The sequence below is a fragment of the Canis lupus genome, chromosome 16 (assembly GCF_011100685.1).
Source record: "Canis lupus familiaris isolate Mischka breed German Shepherd chromosome 16, alternate assembly UU_Cfam_GSD_1.0, whole genome shotgun sequence".
Classification (NCBI taxonomy): Eukaryota; Metazoa; Chordata; class Mammalia; order Carnivora; family Canidae; genus Canis; species Canis lupus.
In genome coordinates this window covers 40659352-40675857 of record NC_049237.1, presented here as the reverse complement: position 1 = coordinate 40675857, position 16506 = coordinate 40659352, and the positions used below count along the sequence as shown (strand labels likewise).

Genomic DNA, 16506 nt, shown 5'->3' with positions numbered 1-16506 from the left:
GGGGAGCTTGATCCATTCTAACAGGTGTGAGGTGATGTCTCATGGTAGTTTTTTAAAAGAATTAATTAATTTCACAAGAGCAAGGAGAGGGACAGGGAGAGGGACAGAGAGAGAGAGAGAGAGAGAGAGAGAGTCTCAAGCAGACTCTGCACTGAGCACAGAGCCTAATTCAGGGCTCCATCTAAGACCCTGAGATCATGACCTGAGCTGAAATCAAGAGACTGTCTCTTAATAGACTGAGCCACTGAGGCACCCCTCTCATTGTGGTTTTGATTTGTATTTTGCTGATGATTGGTGATGCTGAGCATTTTTTTTTTAAGATTTTATTTATTTATTCATGAGAGACAGAGAGAGGCAGAGACACAGGCAGTGGGAGAAGCAGGCTCCTCGTAGGGAGCCCAATGTGGGACTTGATCCTGAGCCGAAGGCAGATGCTTAACCGCTGAGCCACCCAGGCATCCCCTGAACATCTTTTCATACACAGTTGGTCATTTGTATGTCTCTTTTGGAAAACTATCTATTCATATTTTCTGCACATTTTAAAATCATGGGTTTTTTAAATTGAGTTGCATGAGTTTGTTATATATTTGGGTATTAATCCCTCATCAGATAGAGGATTTACAAATATGTTTCCTATTCTATAGTTTTCCCTTTCATTTTGTTGATTATTTCTTTTGTTATGCAGAAGGTTTTTAGTTTGATATAGTCCTACTTATTTATTTCGTTTTTGTTGCCTGTGCTTTGGTGTCATATGCAAAAGATTATTGCCAAAACTAATATCAAGGAGTTTTTTCCCTATGTTTTCTTCTAGGAGTTTTATTGTTTTAGGTTTTATATCTAAGTCTTCAATTCATGTTGTGTTAATTTTTGTTACCTGTCCAATTTCTTTGCATATGAATATCTATTTTCTTAGCAACACTTATTGAACACTATTCTTTCCTCTCTGAGTATTTTTAGTACCTTAGTGAAAATTAGTTGATGACATGTGGTAGATTTATTTCTAGGTTGTCAATTCTGTTCCATTTGTCTGTACTGTTTAGATTATCAAAGCTTTGTAATATAGTCAGAACTTTGGAAGCATGGTGCCTCTAGTTTGTTTATCTTTCTTAAGATTGTTTTGCCAGTTCAGGGTCATTGAAGTTCCATATAAATTTTAGGATTGTTTTTTTTATTTTTTATTTATTTTCTATTTATTTATGAATGATAGTCACACACACAGAGAGAGAGAGAGAGACAGAGACACAGGCAGAGGGAGAAGCAGGCTCCATGCACCGGGAGCCCAACGTGGGATTCGATCCCGGGTCTCCAGGATCACGCCCTGGGCCAAAGGCAGGCGCCAAACCGCTGCGCCACCCAGGGATCCCAATTTTAGGATTGTTTATTCAATTTCTGTGATAAATGTTATTGAAATTTTGATTGGGATTCCATTGAATCTATAGGTGGTTTTGAGTAGTATGGACATTTTAACAATACTAATTCTTTGATCCATGAACACAGAATATATTTCCATTGATTTGTTTCTTTTTTAATTTCTTTCATCAATGTCTTAGAGTTCAGTGTACAAACCTTTCACTTCCTGATTAATGTATTCCTTAGTATTTGATCATTTTTGATGTTATTAAAAATGGGATTGTTTTCTTTATTTTGTTTTTAGGTAGTTTATTGTTAATGTATAGAAATGCAGCTGATAGTTATATATCAATTTTATTTATTGAATTAGTTTATTAGTCCTAACAATTTTTAGTGGAGTATATATTATTTTCTATATATAAGAACATATCATTTAGAGAGTCAATTTTACTTTTTTCTTTCTGACTTGGATGCTTTTTTGTTTCTTTTTTCTTGTCAAATTGATTTGGTTAGTACTTCCAGTACTATGTTGAGCAGAAATGGTTAGAGTGAGCACTCTTGCTTTGTTCCTGGTTCCTTGCTTTGTTCCTCATCCTTTCACCTTTGAATATTATGCTAACTAAGGACCTCTCATATATGGCCTTTATTATATTGATGTACATTACTTATATACCTAATTTGCTGAGTTTTTAACATGAAAGGATGTTGAATTTTGTTAAATACTTTTCCTGCCTGTATTGAGATAATCATATGATTTTTATCCTTTATTCTATGAACGTGGTGTATCATATTTATTCATTTGTGTATGTTGAACCATGTAGCATCCCAGGAATATTTCCCACTTGACTGTAAAGTATGATTCTTTTTTTTTTTTTTAATGGTCTGATGATTTCAGTTTGGTAGTATTTTGTGGAGAATTTTTGCATCTAATATGTACTTTAGTCCTTTAATTTAGCAATGTCCTTATCTGGTTTGGTATTAGGCTAATACTGGTATCATAAAATGATTTTGAAAGTACTTTTTTATTTTTAATTTTTTGGGGAGAGTTTAAGAAATATTGCTGTTCATTCTATAAATATTTGGTAGAGGTCACCTGTAAAACCATCTGATCCTAAACTTTTCTTTGTTGGGAGATTTTTGATTAATGCTTCAATTTCAGTCTTAATTAATCTGTTCAGATTTTCTATTTCTTCATCCTTCACTCCTGGGACCTCATATATATTGAAGTCTTCATCCATTTCTACTAGGTTATCCAATTTTTTGCGTAAAATTGTTCATAGTAGTCTCTTACCAGCCTTTGAATTTTTTTATTTAATAAATATTTTATTTTTTATTTTATAAAATGTACAGTTGATGGGATCTGTTCATGCATCTTCACTATCAGCTGGAAGATCTCCACCCTTCATTTTTCTGGTGTATATTACTTGAGCTCTGTGCTCTGAAACCAGTTTAATAATTCCTTTACTAGGGAGCTCCTGAAGGACTGCCCTGGCCAGGGAACCTCAAATCTGTCTCAGAGACAATAGCTGGAATTATAAGCTTATAGTTGGGAACTTCCTTACCGAGTTTGTCACATGTTGCTTTGTCAAAGAAGACCAGGTTATGGAGCTTGTGCCGAACTTTGTCTTTGGACCACTTTTTCTTTTTGGGATTGCCCTAGATTTGGTCACTGGGTCTCTATCTTTTTTTTTGGCTGACTTTCCAGCATCTTTCTTTTTCTTGTCATCCTTGAGTGGCATTACAAAGCTAGGAGATTAATCAGCGTCCACCTCTGCAGCCTCTCTAAGATGTCAGACAAAAAGCTATCCTTCAATTTTTGTAGTACCGAAATTGATACTCTTTTTATCTCATTTTTTGATTATATACAATCATCTTTTATGCTTCATATATTTGATTATATAAAATCATCCTTTATGCCTCATTTTATTTATTTGAATCTTTCTCTCCTTCTGCGTCTAGATAAAGGTTTGCCAGTATTTGCTTATTTTTTCAAAAATCAGGTCTTAGTTTCATTGATATTTTCTATATTGGTTTTATGGTCTCTATTTCATTTGTTTCTGCTCTGATCATTATTATTTCCTTCCTTCTGCTAAATTGAACTTAGTTTGTCATGAGTATGAGGTGGTTAAATAAGTTTGAAAAGCATCATATAATATAGCACATCTTAAAGACTTTTTCAGTGCTCGTCCATAAGGACTTTTCCTATATATATATCATTGAAAAAGGCTATTTAACTTCATTTATTCTACTGTAGAATTCTGTTTGCTAAATTCACATATGCATATTATAGGATTAATATTTGGTGTACATTCTTGAAAAGGCATTAATATAAATTAAATAAAAATCTGTATGGGGAAAGGTGAATACCAAGAGATTAAAAAGGAAAATTTTTGAGTCAGGCTAGGATATCTGGATTTAAGTTTTACCTACTTTCTATGTGAACTCAGACAAATTGTCACTTCATGGACCACTTCTGTCCACTATTATATGACTCTTAAAGATCTCTTTATGAATTCAAGAGCTGTGGAAGCTGCTGAAGCCACTTGAGATTTTCCTTTCATCATGGACAAAGATAACACACATTACCCTTAAATATAGGGGGTTAGAGTTTGCTGCAGAAAACCATTGTCTTATTACAGAATGATAATGGCAATAAGCATGAGGTAATTTAATTTTTCCCTAGTTTGGGTTCAATAAAAAAAACTCTATTTTGGTCTTTTTTAAAATATTTATTTATTCATGATAGACATAGAAAGAGAGAGGGGTAGAGACACAGGCGGAAGGAGAAGCAGGCTCCATGCCGGGAGCCCGATGTGGGACTCGATCTCGGGGCTCCGGGATCACGCCCTGAGCCAAAGGCAGGCATTAAACCACTGAGCCACCCAGGGATCCCCTATTTTGGTCTTTTTATATAAATCTATGTCCCTGAACTATATTGCAGGTACATGAATTAATTACAAAAGCAAAATTATTACTATATTTCTTTACCTCTTCTTTTATCCTTTCTGCTTAATTTATAGATTTTAAATAGTGTATATTACATTAAGATCTTTCTAAGACAATTACTTGAATCCTATGTACTAACTCTTCTTTTCCTCTTTTTCACTGTATTCCTTCATTTCCTTTTTTTCTCTCTGAGAATTCATGAGTTTATTTTTACATCCTTGTAGAATTTTCCCTTGATTTAATATAATCTAATTTTTAATCTCTCACATTATTTCAGTGCCACACTTAAAAATTTCCATTTTAACATTTGCATGTAATGAGAGAGAAAAGAAGTAGAAAAAATGCATTTTGCATGTCATTTCTCAATTACTATAAAATAACTATAGGAATTTAAACATCAGGATAATCCTGTGGCATGTATATCAGCTTAAAGGCTATCCAAAGGATAACATTGAAAAAACTTTCTGTTGCATATAATGCTATGGTCTGAATGTTTGTGTCCCCCCAGATTCGTAAATTGAAATCCTAAACCACAAAGATAATGGTAATAAGAAGTGGCACGCTTAGGGAGTGCTAGGTCATTAGAGTGGAATCTGCATGAATGGGAGTAGTGCCTTATAAAGAATGATCCAGAGAGATTCTTATCCCTTCTGCTATGTAAGAATACAATTAAAAGTCATACCTGGAACAGGACCCTCATCTCCAAGCTGGTACCCTGTTCTTAAACTTCCAGCTACCAGAACTGTGAGAAATATGTATATTTAACTATTGAAACATATCTCTTGAACTGTTCAGTGTGTGTGTGTGTGTGTGTGTGTGTGCATTTTGAATTTGTTTCCAATGGATCTAGCACTTCCAAAGGAAGAATAGGAATTTCAAATTCAAGGTATGGCAGAAACCCTTTGATTCTTAAAGTCTGAAGAGTGAGAGCTAAGGATAAGGGCAGATTTGGCAAAATTGGGAGCCCACCAGGTAGATTCTTTGTCTTCATAGAATGGTATTTAAGAGCAACAGCACTGAGGAGAGGCATAGTAGCTATACTTAGGGATCTGGCAAGGGAATGACATTACTCCTTGACACAAAATAGATTTTGGAGAGAGGCAGAGTTGCACCTGAATGGAGGTTAAACTTTTGATCAAATAAAAAAAACTTAAATGTAATATATTCCCCTCTTGCCTAGCACACCTGATAACTACAAGTAAACAAACAGGTAACTATGTATTTACATTTTAGCCAACTGAGAAGATTTTTAAAAGTCAAATAGCAAAATCAGAAATCAAATAAAATTTTGTATGTTCATAAATATATAAATTTAAATATTTAAGTACCACACAAATATAAATAAGTGCCTCCTTAGAAAGGAGAGAAATGGAAAGTCAAAACATTTATAACCTACATAAAAATTTAATAATATTCCTCAAATATAAATTCATTAGAGATTTTTAAAAAGATGAATAACAAAAGAAAATGGGTAAAGGACATGACAAGGTCATTCATGAAATAAATGCAGTAACAAAATGAAACTTCAACTGTTTTAGTATCAAAGAACTTGTTCAATTTTTTCTCTGATACATACATACGTCAAATCCTATAATGTCATGGGTATTACAAAGTAAGGCAGTATTAACAAGGAAAGATTAAAATAGACATCCTAACAATATTTTCCTTTTAACTGATTTTTGAGAGACAAAATATATGGATAGAAAAAAGTCTGGAAGCTCATGCAGCAACATGTTTCTTGATGAATTTAGAGGATATAATTCCAGATGGGATGATTATGGCTGGTTTCTTTCTTTGTTTCTTTCTTAACTTAGTTTTTCTAGTTTTTAAAAAATAATGCATGTGAACCAATGTACTATGCAGATTTATAATGTGAATGAAATTAATGTATACTTTTAGATGGATTCCGTAAGAAATATAAATCAGAGTTGACATATGAGCATAAATTGCCTTATCAAAAGTCATCTGAGATATATCATAAAAATTATACAGAGACTAGATAGCTTTCCAAATTTATCTTCTTCAAAGAATAAAAATAATCCACCCGAATGGCAATTGGCAAGCAACTGGATAAATGCATTTCAGTATGCTCACATGATTGAATATTATATAGTGGTCAAATTGAATGAATAGAGCTGTATTAAAGAACACATAAATATTTTCATTACGTTACTGATTGAAGAAAGTCAATTATAGAGAGCTATATAAAACATGAAACTTTTCTAAAGAGAAAACAAATTAAAGCTAAGCAGTCAGTTTTTAGAAATATAAAAACATGATTTTAAAACTGTAGTATAGAAGCAAATCACAAACAAAGAATGCAAAAGAGTGGGTATCTCCTGTGTGTGGGGCAGAGATTATCTAGGTTGAGGGAGGAATAGAGAAATGGATGTAATTTCTTGCTAGCTCTTATCTTGGGTGATGAGTGCAAGGAAGTTTGTCAATTGCTGGCCAATAAAGCAAAGAGAGACCTATATTTTATCAGTTTGGGACTGTGTCATGAAACATGTATATGATAAATACAAGTTCATATAAGTTAAGTTAAATAAAAGTTAAGCGGTAAGTTAAATATAAGTTAAGCGGCAGGAAGGCCGCTTAAAATCAAATTTTAAACAAAGAATAATTCCCAGAATGAATATTCACTCATTACATTACAAATTATTGGATATTTGTTGCAGGTTAGAAAGATGAGGAGGTATTTTTACTTCATTTTACAAAGACATCATCATCCTATCAATATAGGTAGAAATGTAAGAGGAGAAACACAATAGATCATTGTCGCTTAATCTAGCTATATGTGGAATGATGATGACAGCTTTACTGAGAATTTATATACAATAATTGAAGATAGTCTAATTTTAGGTAGTCTAAAATATAATCAAGAGGCAAAAGAAGAAACTAAATCATCTCATTGAATACTAAAGGGACATTTGATACTGTTTAATATATATTTCAGGTAAACAAATTTATTTTTAAGCTGAAACAATGAAATATTTGTACATAAGGGCAAATATCAATGTATTCACTAAGTAAAAAATTGGAAATGTTTACTTTTATTATGTATCTTAAAAGTATTCTAGATTATGTAAAAATACAAAAGATAAAGACTGGTATAACTTGTATACAGTATACACTATATAGTTCAAGAAATAAAATGTTACCAGCATTCTGGAGGCCCAGGTACCACTCTTAGATTGTATTGCTCTCTGCGTCATGAATTTGATGTTGAATATTTCCATGTATTTATTTATCCTTTTATTACATAGATATAATAGTGTCTGCTTGTTTGAATCTTATATTTCAACCTTATGTAAATGATAATGACACTTAAAGTATCATAAATGATTAGAAAACAACACATATGTATTTCTATAAAATAAATATTTATCTCTTGCTCTCTATATGTATATTTCAGTTTTTTCTACTGAACATTATTTTTCTGACAATAATTCATGCTGATAACTAAACACGTATCCATTATTTTTCAGTGTCTAATGGGACTTTGTTACATATTCAGTTCATTTCCCTGTTGTTAAAATTTACAAAAAGTTGCTATTCTTGAAAACATTTTTTAAGTATAGTATATATCTAGCATAAAGGTCTTTAACATATATATCTGAGTACAAGTCCTAAACTATAAGATAAATATAGTTTCAGCTACATATCAGTCTTTTTTCTTCCAAGTGGTTATTATAATTTATATCCAAATCACTACTGTAAGAGTTCCTGTTGTTCTGGGTTTTTATGTCAATACTTAACTACTATGAGAATTTTTAGCTTCTAACAATATAACAAAGTTATTAAATTGTATCTCAATATGGTTTTAATGAACATATAATGATTGAACAAAAATTTATGTATTTTTACACTGAAAAACAGAAATTTCCTTCTAAACTGTTTTAGCTGCATTCCAGAAGTTATGTGTTATGTATTCATTCAGCTTAAAAATATACCTAATTTCTATTATGAAATATTCTTTACATGTGACTTATTTAGAAGTACATGGCATACTTTCAAATAATTTGTTGAAGATCTGGTTATCTTTCTATTATTGATTTCTTGTTTAATTCCACAATGGTCACATAAAATACTCTGTATAATTTTAGTTCTTTGAAATTTGTTGAAACTTTCTCTATGGCATAGCATATTATCTGTGCTAGTGGAGGGTTAATCTGGTAAAAGGTCTATTTTCTCAAATCTTCCATATGAATTTATAAGGATTGCATTGTGTAAATGTGGGGCATAGGGTCCTACATATGTTCATCTGGCCACGTTGGTTGATGATATTTTTTAGATATTTTATACCCTTACAGATATTTACTTGTTTTATTAGTTGCTGACAGTGATATATTAAAATATGCAGTTATGGCACTGAACTTGTCTACTTCTCATTTTATTTCTGTAAACATTTGTTTTATGTAATTTGAGGGCCTGATATTAGGTACATACAATGTTAGCATTGATGATCTTCTATTTTCAGTGGTTTGACTTATAGTTTTTCAACCTTACCCTGGTGTGAAAATGACACACATTCACTAGAAACCACTTCAAATTTTTAATTTTGATCTTTTCCTGGGCTAGTATATATGGCACGATACTCTGTCTTGATGCTGGCCAATGACACAACAGCAGCGCCCAGTCAGCCACGCAAACACAAAGGTAAACAGCTGATACACTTAGAACTGTTTTGTACCCATACATCCATTCTGTTTTTCACTTTTAGTACATTATTTAGTAAATTACATGAGATAGGCAACACTTTTCTTATAAAATAGACTTTGTGTTAGATGATTTTGCACAATTATAGGCTAATGTAAGTGTCCTGAATACATTTAAAGTAGGCTAGGCTAAGCTATAATGTTTGGTCGGGTAGATGTATTAAATGAATTTTAAATTTACTATATTTTGACTTAAGATGGGTTTATAGGGATGTAGCCCAATTACAAGTTGAGGAAAATCTGTATTATTATGTCTTGCTGTGACATTAACTCCTTTATTATAAAAGCAAAGCAAAACAAAAACCTTTCTTTACATCCAATAGTACTGGTTGTCTTAAATTCTTGTGTGCCTAACAAAGCAGCTTTGCAATATTTTTTTGCATGACATAATCATTTTCCGTCTTTTTCCTTTTAACTCTTCTCTGGCCATATTTATAAAGTCTGTCTCTTATAGGCTGCAAATATGTTGGTCTCATTTTTTGTCTTATTTTTAGATTCTAGACTAAAATCTTTTATTTGGAGCATGTGTTTCATTTACATTTAATAAAATTACAATTAGTGTGTCGAAGCCTAAAAATTAATTATTTTATTTTCTTTTTGTTATATCTGCTCTTTCTTCCTTTATCTATCCTTTCTTTTTTAAAAGTTTTTATTTAAATCTCAGTTAACATACAGTGTAATATTAGTTTTAGGTGAACAATATAATGATTCAACACTTTCATACATTATCTGGTGCTCATCAGGACAAGTTCATCATCTGTTTAACCTATCCCCCACCCCACCTCCTCCTGGTAACCATCAGTTTTTTCTCTATTGTTAAAAATCTGTTTCTCCATTTCTCTTTCTCTCTCTTTTATTCCTCCTATGCTTGTTTGTTTTGTTTCTTAAATTCCACATATGAGTGAAATCATAAGGTATCTTTCTTTCTCTAATTGACTTATTTCTTTTAGCATAATACTCTTTTTTTTTTTATCCTTCCTTGCTGTCTTTTGAATTAATCAAGTGTGGTTTTATTATTTTACCTTAACTTTTCTGTAATCTTTTAAGTTATACATATTTAAATAATGTTTTTAGTGACTACCCTATAGATTTCAATGTGGGTACTCATTGTAATACAGGCTACTTGAATTAGTACTTTTACCACTAAATGAAATAAGCAAACATCCTGTAACAAAGCAAACCTATCCCCTCTCACCCATGGTGGTATTACTGTTTTTGACAGTTAATTTTCATTTGCGTATGTTATAAAATAATTCCTTTGGAGGTATTATTATTTTTGTTGTATTCTGTCAGTAATTGTTTATATTTACTCATTTTTAAAAATCTTTACTAGTTCACTTCCTTGCTGCACCTGCGGACTTGCTTCTGGGGTCCTTTGCCTTCAATCTGAAGAACTTCCATCAGTCTTTTCCTATAGCACATCCACTAGCACCACATAGGCATATCTTGTTTTTAAAAGTTTCTGAGCAGATGATTTAAATATTGAAGATTATCTTTCTTTCTTCACTTAAGAATATTATTTTCTTTCTTTTTCAGATGAAAAGTCCGTCATCAATTTTTGTATTCCTTCTTTGAAGAAAACATATCTATTATCTCTAACTGCTTTTATGATTGTTTTTGTCTTTATTTCATCTGTTTGATGATACACATAGATGTAGTTGTTTATGTTTTGGTTTAAAAACTATTTCTAGAGATGTGATAAGCTTCTAGAATCTGTAAATTGATATATTTGATCAGATTCAGGAAATTTTGATCTGTTGTTTTTTAAGCTGTTGCTTTTGTCTCATTTGCTTCTCTTCTCAGATTTAGTTACACTTTTGCTAAACAATGTTCATCTCTCTAACTTCCAGGTGCTATTAAACATTTGGCTTCTTAAGAATTTCATTCACAAGAATGTATGTGCAGCTTGTAAGTCAGTCAACGATTTGAAGAGTTTTCTGTCCTTCAAATCTGGCAGGCCACTTTCCTAGTCTTTTGACCCTTTTCTCTGCAGCCCAGTAAGACTGACACTTTAAGGGGTGCTTCCCTTAAGCTCCAGTTGGAAAATGCTCTTAGGGAAAAAGTAGAGGTGAACATGTCAATCTCTTTTCATGCTTCCCTTCTTTCAAGGATCATACCCTCAAATTCTACCTGGTTTGGTTGCTCTCCAGTGATTTCAACCTTTGTTGTTGCTGTTTTTACAACATTTCCCCTGGCTTTATACTTCAATGCATGAGTTATCCAATACAAGCTGTTCCCTCCTGGTCTAATTGGACTTCTCCAAATTTAAGTTTTTCCAGTTACACTAAAAATATTTTAGAGTTTTCCCTGTTTAGAATCCCATCCAGATTTCTGCATTGCAATTTGTTGTTATATATATATAAAGCTAATATCTTTTCATCTACAAGAGTTTCTCCAATTTTTTTCTTTCCGAAACACTTATCTTTCAGGAAGTCCAGGACATTAATCTTACAGAATGCTCACAGTCTAGAAGTGTCTGGGTTGTTTGCTCATGACGTCTTTCAACATGCCATTATCCCTGCTATTCCCTATAAATTGTAAATTTTTTTCTAAACCTTGGTTATGTACCTATTTAATTGTTTTGGCAAGAGGAGTTCATAGCTGACATTGTATATTTCCATTTGTCACATACCAATTGATGCTATTTGAATGCTTGGTTAAGGTAGTATTGCCAAATCCTTCCATTATAAAACTATATCCTTCTCTTTGCTATTTTCTTTGCAGGATTTGAGTTGATGTTTCAGTATTTCTGATTTAGAATTTATTCTAAGTAAACTTAAAAAACAAAAACCTTAAGTGTATTTATGTGCAAGTAAGTTGCACAAGTTATGGTTGTACAGAAATTATTTTTTTAAATATGCAAACATGCCTATTTAATCACCATCAAAATCAAGACCTAGAACATTACCAGCACATCAGAACATTCTTCATGTCTCCCAGTTATTAATCCTAAACATAACCATATTCAGATTTCTATCACTATTGATTGTTTATACCTGCTTTGAGTTTTTTACAAATGGAATGAAACTTTGTCTTGCTTTTACTCTATGTCTTGATTGTGAAATTCATCTGTATTGTTGCTTTAAGTGATAGTCATACTTTTTTTTAACTTCATAGAGTATTTTTTTTTTAAGGATTTTATTTATTCATGAGAGAGACAGAGCACGAGAGAGAGGCAGAGACACAGGCAGAGGGAGAAGCAGGCTCCATGCAGGGAGCCAGACGTGGGACTTGATCCTGGCTCTCCAGGATCACAACCCAGGCTGAAGGCGATGCTAAATCACGGAGCCACCCGGGCTGCCCCATAGAGTACTTGAGAATGTGAATTATGCAGTTTATTTATTCTGTCTTTAAGTATTTGTGGGCTGTTTTCTTTTTTTACTAATTATAAATAGCACTGCTATGAAATTCTTGTATGTATATTTTTTTTTTTTTTTAATTTTTTTATGATAGTCACAGAGAGAGAGAGAGAGAGGGGCAGAGACACAGGCAGAGGGAGAAGCAGGCTCCATGCACCAGGAGCCCGACGTGGGACTCGATCCCGGGTCTCCAGGATCGCGCCCTGGGCCAAAGGCAGGCGCTAAACCGCTGCACCACCCAGGGATCCCCTCTTGTATATATCTTTTGTTGACTTAAGTTTGTACTTCATTTTAGGAAGGAAATTGCTAGTTCATTGGCTATGTATGTGTTTAAATTAGTAGATATTGGAAAATAATTTTTCAAAGTGGTTTAGCTAGTAAATATTTACTCTTACAAGGATAAAAGTTCCAGCTGTTCCACATCTTTTTAAATTTTACATACTACAATGCAATTTTATTCTTGGAACTTCCGACCAAATGAAAAACTAGATACATACTAATTATTCTGAAAACCAAAAGTTGTCCCACACATTTCAAAACTCACTTTGGTTGATAACTACTAGACTATGCTTATGTTGGAAGGCCAAGTAAAGCTAAGTGGGTACCGAGGGAACTTGCCAAAGTTTAAGGCAGCAGTGTGGGGGCTCCTGTGGCCTGTAATGCTATTTGATTGTACTCATTATATTGTATTGTTATTACTTGTCTGTCTCCACATTTGAGTCTAAACTTCTTGAGTTGGCTTTGTTTGCCACTCTGGCTGGTACAAAGTGACATTCAATAAATATTTGTGGATTGAAAGAATTTCTGAATGCTCATTGCTTTAATTAGAACCCTGGCATGGCAGAGAAAGAGAGAGATTAATAGTGGGATTCTAGATGGGAAAATAAGGAGGTTAAAACTTCTGCTGTCAGGAGGTATATAAAAGTTTGCAAAGTAAGAGAAGCCATCCTCAGAAATAGAAATTGAGTTCAGAGACCTCGAGTACCCAAAATGTTCTATCTTGAATAAAATGTTCTGTACTGAATGGAAGTGTCTGTTTCACTTTGCATATTAAAGCCAGTTTTGTAGTTGTTACTAAGATCGTGTTTCAAAAAGTTTATATTGGTTTCTACATTATCTATTTTGAACAATAATAACAATAACACAATAAAACCATGAAGTAGGGGATCCCTGGGTGGCTCAGCAGTTTTAGTGCTTGCCTTTGGCCCAGGGTGTGATCCTGGAGTCCCAGTATCGAGTCCCACATCAGGTTCCCTGCATGGAGCCTGCACTCCCTCTGCCTATGTCTCTGCCTCCTCTCTCTCTCTGACTCTCGTGAATAAATAAATAAAATCTTAAAAAAAAAATAAAAATAAAACCATGAAGTAATCTTATAGATTCTGATGGTTCATTATTCTTCTCAGGACCCCTATATTTCCTTTTTATAGGTAAGGAAAATCACTTTTTGAGCTAGCACATTTTTGTAGATGTTTTGAAAATGTCTTTGCCCTTTTTAAAGAAAAGAATATTACCCACTTGATCATATGACAGCTTAATTGACACCACATCCACATGAAATTTATGTTTTATTGCTCCCCCTTTTACCTACGGATTAACCAATCACTAAGGTTACTTGAACCAGACAGAGTCCTGAACCAGTTTCACTAAATTGTTTGACCTTTACTCTGGTAGTGAAAAAAATAGCAGTCTATCTACCACTGCCACAGAAAGCATCTTGGTATTTGTGATGGCAACTTTAGAAAAACAAAATACGAAATGTTGGGGAATAATGATATGCTAAAATACAGCAGTCTTTATTTATTACCATATAAGCAACCAAAGTTTTGGTTAAGTCTGTTTTCATCTATTATGCTGCAGTTCTTTCCTAAATAAGGAAATCTGGGCAATCAATTAAGGCTTCAAGCTTCTCTCTTTAGTTAATTTTGATATTTGCAAATGGCGTTAGTCTCATATTCTATATTTGATGATCCTTTTGGACAAATCTTACGTGTAGTATTTTATTTGTGTTTAGCATCCCAAATTACTTTTTTTTCAAACATTTCTAATGTTGATAACTGTATACTTCTAAGAGGTATGTGATTTTTGAGATGTATATATCATTGTTATCTTGTTATACTAGTTTAATTATTTTACTGCAAGAGAACAGATTGGGATTTTTGAGATCAATATATTTGGAACACAATTGTGTAAGAAGATGATGATACAAACCCTTGGTTACACACCATATATTTATACTAAAAGTAAGATAATTTGTATTTGGGAGCTCTGCCCAAACAGGAAAAGTCAAATTTAGGATCTCATCAATAGAGGATATGGCACAGTTGTTTCCCATCCATCATACGATGGCTGAGTTTTACAAGGATTTGACTACCTGAGAGGAGTTTTGAGATCAAGAAGAAAAAAAGAAAAAAAAAAAAAAAGTCCTGGCACCATAACATGTGAGGTCCCAAGAATGCCAGGGAAAAATAATATTGTCTCTACATTAAATTTTTTAGAGTGAATTGGATTCAAAGTTGTTATATCCAGATATAATATTGTATAGAGATAGGCTTCTTAGGGACTCCTCTGGACAATTATTTAATGAACTGTATAAATGTACTACATAATTGTGATTATGAACAGTCAAGAAAAAGTCAACAACTGATATAATGACTCATTTGCCTCAATTTTATGTTATAAACCTTTTGAAAATGCATATAAGTATAGTCTTAATCATAGTGTAGATAGAGTTTAGCATGCTGGCCTCTTAAAATAACATATAATTAGCATCATAGTACTGTTTCCATTTTAAATAAACCTTGTAATGATATCATTAACTCTTTCTCCTATCTTTCTTTTCCAAGAAAGACAGTATATAAACTCAAGTAGGAGCTCTTGTTTTAATTTTCTTCTGTATTACTCTAAGTCATTTGCGCAATTTGCATTATCCTCATTAATGTAGATGGAAGAACAATGGTAATGAGAATCCAGCAGATTCTCATACAATGTGGTCTGTATGTGTATGGAGTATGTGTCACATTGTATGGAGTTATATGTAACACAGCATGATAAATGTAGGAGATCAAGAAAAGTTGGCCCTGATGTTTTGAAATTTGGAATTTAATGGCAAAGAGATATAAACCATATTACAAAGAAGAAACCAATATGCTACAAAGAAGCCCAATTAATATGATATAAGCATGTACTAGATGGAGCTGCTAAAATCAGGGAAAATGGAGGAAGAAATAGAGAAGACTTCAAGAAAGAGGGGTTATGTAAATTGAATCTTGAACAAAAATTGATAGGATTTCCAACAGGGGATGTGAGAAAATGGGCTATCCAGGTTGGCAGAAGAAAACTTTCCTTTTTCATTTTCTTAGATTATTTTCTTACTATTTCAGAAAGAAAACATAAATTAAGTAGTAAGATTCCACAGGTTCATGGCATTGTCATAGATGGATAGTCATATCTCTGGATAGGAGTATATTGGAATACTCTCAGCAAATAGGAATTAGGATTTTGAAGAACACTGTACATAAAAAACATGAAAATACACTATTACTCTATAATTAATACTATTTACTTCCCATAATTTAAAATCATCTATGAATTAGAATGTCAGAAAAGTAATTAAGCATGAAAAATTTGCTTTTTATTGACACAGTAAAAACTAACTGGAAAATCTTTCTTGATATTCTATCCAGCTATAGTTATTACTTTCAAAATACATTAACTATGCATTTAATCTGCAATTTGCTTTGTCCTTTAGAGAGTTTCATAAGTTTTAGTTTTCCTTCCATTATTATTTCCCCATTTATTATTTAGAAATAATTTATAAATGAACTACATAATGCATAATTCTGGTATATATATATATATTTATAAATTAGTTAGACTTATATGTAAAATTAAAAGTTTCATATTTGCTTTATGGCATTAGAATGAGATTCATTAATAGTTACTCTAGGAACAAGTACTGGAATAAGAATTATGGCTTGAGCAAAGAAATGCAGTAGGAAAAGAAGAAGAAAATACTATTTGTTGTTCATACTAATAAGGAAATGCCATACTGTAAAAAATATATAACAAATTATAAAAGTATATATTTGTTTAAAATTTTTTTTTTAATTTTTATTTATTTATGATAGTCACAG

The 16506-nt window shown here is 32.4% G+C and overlaps 2 long non-coding RNA genes and 1 pseudogene across 4 annotated transcripts in view; 1 reads left to right on the top strand and 2 right to left on the bottom strand.

Annotated features, from left to right (window-relative positions):
- LOC102155485 overlaps positions 1-16506 on the bottom strand; it is an 88246-nt gene that overhangs the window by 18992 nt on the left and 52748 nt on the right. Inside the window, exon 6 of one of the 3 annotated variants that reach the window (XR_005371580.1) lies at positions 15233-15881. The exons of 1 other annotated variant lie outside the window; for it this stretch is intronic. This is a non-coding gene — a long non-coding RNA (uncharacterized LOC102155485). Of the gene's footprint in view, positions 1-15232; positions 15882-16506 lie in introns of those variants that run through there. One more of the 3 variants, XR_005371582.1, reaches the window with a different exon arrangement.
- Positions 1-16506, top strand: part of LOC111090327 — a 38835-nt gene that overhangs the window by 19668 nt on the left and 2661 nt on the right. The window lies entirely within an intron of this gene.
- Positions 2715-3089, bottom strand: LOC119869560 (annotated as a pseudogene).